Raw genomic sequence first — 5,000 nt, 5'->3', positions numbered from 1 at the left:
AAATATATGGTAATTGGATATTTGTATCTCGTGGTTTGGTTTTCCTATCTGTTAACGTGAAAAAAAATATCGATGTTCTCTCTCTCTCTCTCTCTCTCTCTCTCTCTCTCTCTCTCTCTCTCTCTCTCTCTCCTCTCTCTCTCTCAACATTAGCTTTAGCAAAATTTTATGATGTAAATGTTATTGAAATAATTTATAATTATATTTCAATGGAACCGTTAACAAATCACATTGTGATTACGCCTTACTTAACCTAACCATGTCCGGCTGACATCTTCATAGATTTTCACAAGTAAAAACACAACCTAATTATTTTTGTTAACCGGTTGTGAGGTACTTAGAGAGAGGGGGGAGGGGTTGGTCTCATATGTCTACCTCTGCAGCCATTGCCTTGCCCTCGTAGGTCCCAACCTGGGTGGGTATTGACCATAATCGATCAAGAGGTAATTGTGCCACTAGGCAATGACCTCTGTCTTGCCTCTGCCACTCCCCGGGCACCTTTAAACGTCTCTATTTCAGACCTAATTGACTGGAAAATCTGTTGTAGGACTAATTGCTTTACAAAGTAAATTGAATGAGATCAAAGTAAATTAAACGGATGAATCGATTAATGAATAAAAAAAGTAATTTAAAGAGATGCACTTAATTAACGAAAGTAAAACGATCGTTAAATACAGTATATGTTAATTAAAAAAGTATTACTGTAAATATATTACAATGTATATACAATAATATAAATTGATTCATGTAAATACATTATGATGTATATACAATATTATAAATTATGAGAATTGTAAAAATATATTTCGTAATAAAAAATCCTCTATCAAATGTTTTTCAAGTATGTAAGATTATTTCCGATAACCTCTGAAATCTCATTGGAATGAACGACACCTCTCAAAAGCCCACTTGGTTTAATTCATAAAGAACAACACGCCTCTTACGTAGGAAGCTATTTATTGGTAAAAACACCCACCTCACTTTTTTTCTGGAAATTCTTCCACGTTTGAGCCGATATGACCCGGGGGTGGGGGTGGGGTGGGGAGGGGGGTTTGGGAGGTATTAGACCCACGGGATTCATCAGACGACTTTGATTCGTAACCTGGCAGGTTGAGCTTTTCCCGCTGATTGCTTTTCTTCAGTCTAATTCTATCTATTTGAATGCATTTATGGGTCTCTCTCTCTCTCTCTCTCTCTCTCTCTCTCTCTCTCTCTCTCTCTCTCTCTCTCTCTCTCTCTCTCAGAGATCGATTTAGAACCATTGTGCTGTTTACCTACTGGCTAGTACAGTGGTAGCGTGTTCGCCTAGCATTCGCATGGCAGCAGATCGATCCCAGCCCGGGACCGGGAGTTTAAGCTGTTTATTGGGGAGGCCACTGCTGTGGTTCTGTGGTTGGGCGTCACAATTGGGGTGTGGTTGGGCTTGCCAGACTGACGTTCTGGTGAGTATCTATTCTGATGAAACTGGAACTGAAACCAATTTGTAAAATTTGAACATTAAGGTACGTGGAGGTTGTAGGCTAATGAATGTGACTGTAAATGGTGGTTAGTCGATTGTTGTGAGTTGCAGCTAATAATGGGGAGAACGATGTGGAGCTAACAAACTTACCATAAAATGTAAGGTTGTCCGAGAATGTGCATAAGCGTCATTTTGCTCACACACACACACACACACACACACACACACACACACATATATATATATATATATATGTGTGTGTGTGTATATATATATATATATATATATATATATATATGTATACATCTTCATCACCATCATCTCCTACGCTTATTGACGCAAAGGGCCTCAGTTAGATTTCCCCAGTCGTCTCTATCTCGAGCTTTTAAATCAATACTTCTTCATTTATCATCTCCTACTTCACGCTTCATAGCCCTCAGTCATGTATGCCTGGGTCTTTCAGCTCTTCTAATGCCTTGTGGAACCCAGTTGAAACTTTGGTTAACTAATCTCTCTTAGGGTGTGCGAAGAGCATGCCCAAACCATCTCCATTTACCCCTCAATACATGTATATATAATATATATGAATATATGTATATATACACACAAACAAACGTGTGTGCACACACACATATATACATATATATATACATATATACTGTGTATATAATATATATATATATATATATATATATGTATGTATGTATGTGTGTGTTTGAGTATGTGCGTGTGCGTATTAGTGTATATACATAAAAAACAAATAAAGCAATTTCTAATATATATATATATATATGTATATATACATATATATATAAACATATATATATATATATATATATATATATATATATATATATATATCCTACAAACACAATTGTAAAAAAATAAGAAAATAAGACTCGTATAAATTGAATGATCTCAAAACCTATAAAAGAAATTGCTCTTAACAGATAATCTAATAGCGACGTAAATCACTGCTGAAATACTTTTCTATGTAATCATATTTTCTTACTGATGACAGCAACAAGAAAAGAACTGTAATTTGATATATACTTAATCATCTCGTCAATATTTAATCAAAAATCACAATGGAGATCAGCCCACGTTACTATAGATTTATGGCTCGCCACACAAGTGTATATGTGTTGTTTCATAACAACTAGGAATGAAAAATACCATAGGTGTTTTTTTTTTTTTTTTTTTTTTTTTTTTTTTTTTTTTTTATAAAATCGATGATGTTTTTAACCACTCTGACCCTTAGTACCTCAAAAAGTGATGGTTTGACCCGAGGCATTTAAGCCTGATGAAACCCAATTGGGTCAGATTAATCTTGGGAGGGAGTGAGGCAATTAAACCTCCTTGGAGTGAGGAGGGCTTGGGAGAAACCTGTTATTGGGCGAAGATCAAGAGTGAGGCAGAGAATTATATGCCAGGATAAGGTGAAGGATGACATGGAGAGAAGAGGTTTGGTGGAAGAGGATGCCTTTGACAGAAGGCATTGGAGAGGACGCATCAGGCAACTGACCCCTCAATGCAGGGATAACGGTGGGAAAGAAAAGGGAGGCAGAGAATTAGATGGTGAGATAAGGTGAAGGATGATATGGAGAGAAGAGGTTTGGTGGAAGAGTCTGCCTTTGATAGAAGGCATTGGAGAGGGTGCATCAGACAACCGACCCCTTAATGTAGGGATAACGGTGGGGGAAGAAGAGACTTGGGGTCCCCTTTTGGGATTACCAGGCGTGGGGGAATACAACCCGGATGAACATTACTTATTTCTTCCATCAGTTACTTACAATTTGTAATCCTCCACTCATTTTACAGAACCCTTCCTTGCCTTCGGCTATTCGTTATAAGGAGCGAAATAAGGGACTCTTGTTTACGCTACTGTACGGTCAGCTCATTATTTTCATCTTCAGAGTTGCAATCTTAAAGGGAGGCGGTTCTTTCGTCTACTTTCTTCCAAAAGGATTTGGTTGGTTTATTTTGACTATTTGCATTCATCTCTCTAGAATTAAACTTCTGGCTCAACTTGGATTGGATTCTTAAGCCGACCTCTATCGTAAACTACGTTTTACATGAAATTTCACATCCTATTACATGCATGGATTCAACGTATATGAAAAGTTAGTTTTTATCTTGGATGCTAGATGTAAAATATGTTATGCGATGTTTAGAATCACAAATTGCATAAATAAAACTGACTGTAAAGTATTAATTTTAACTTTATATAAAAATAATTGAATTTGACATTTTTTCACAACAACAAAGTTGTGTTTAAACTTCAGCTCGATCTAAAATCAACAACATTCAAAACTGAAAATCCTACATACACAGATTCCTTTAGTGTTGAAACAAGCAAGGTTTGTCCTCTAATTGAAATCTATAGATTCTCACAAGCAGATAAGAAGGAGATTTCAAGTAAGTTTTGACATTTAAACTACTCGCTTGCACCAGTCTGTTAAATTAAAGTTTTGCAATTATGACTGATAGATGTATTTCGTATTGGTTGTTGAGCTAACGAATCAATGGTAAAACCTTGCCAATGTCAGTTGCAGTCTTACTTAATTCGAAGAACATGATATATAGCTTATCGTCTTTTAAAATGGAATAGGTCAGATTTTACCTAGAGCAACTGTAATCGCTGCAAATATTCAGGACAAAATAAGCACCGCCCCCTGATGACGTCAAAGCCAATCACGTTTTCTCTAACGCTGGCAGTAGTCACAATACATACCCTTACAGAATTCAAACTATACAAATATGTGGCTATGACGTCATCGGGGTGGAGCTTATTTGGCCCTGAATCTCTGCTGCAACTATAGATCCAGCTGAGAGCTGTCAAGCAGAGTCTATGTTTCAGCTTGAAATTTATGTCATTTGACCACAAACATAATTATTCCTGGCATTGTACAACTTAACCAAGAACATTCAGACTTAAGATTTTCTCTATTGCTTAAACCAGATGGGTCTAACGTTAGGTCTATAGAAAAAGGGCACCCTTTTTTGACTAATGTGTCTGGCAACAAGAAATTACCTGAGGTTTTCGGTCGTGCAAACACTTTGCATCTTCTAGTTTGATGCCAATGACAGCGTAGAACCAAATCCTATAATTTCTATTTCTTTTGAAAAGACAAATGATTTTTTAGCGCAACAGTTATTTATTATTTTCAGATGATTACCTAGAAGAGAGTGTTGTTTTGCATGTTAGAGGAGTGTTAATGTTAATCTATTAAGTAATTGAGAGTGAGGCCGCTTTAGTTTATATCATTAGTCTAATTTACATAATTCCATATATCATCTGAAGTTTTTGGAAGTTTATGAGCAAAAGGTTTGAATGCGCCTGATATAAGTACTCATCTTTTCCTTCTTTTACAGTTTGACTCTACAAAGTGCCTTGGAAATTGGGGTGCTCTTCTTACATTAATTCAGTTTAACACAGAAATTAATATTATTATTATTATTATTATTATTATTATTATTATTATTATTATTGTTATTATTATTACTATTATTATTATTATTACTATTATTATTGTTATTA

At 35.7% G+C, this 5,000-nt stretch overlaps 1 protein-coding gene across 2 annotated transcripts in view; it reads left to right on the top strand.

Moving 5' to 3' along the window:
- LOC137644839 (uncharacterized) overlaps positions 1-5,000 on the top strand; it is an 86,267-nt gene that overhangs the window by 11,604 nt on the left and 69,663 nt on the right. The window lies entirely within an intron of this gene.

The sequence above is a fragment of the Palaemon carinicauda genome, chromosome 8, assembly GCF_036898095.1.
Source record: "Palaemon carinicauda isolate YSFRI2023 chromosome 8, ASM3689809v2, whole genome shotgun sequence".
NCBI lineage: Eukaryota > Metazoa > Arthropoda > Malacostraca > Decapoda > Palaemonidae > Palaemon > Palaemon carinicauda.
Note: the sequence above shows the minus strand (reverse complement) of the source record. Positions and strands in the feature narration are given on the sequence as shown.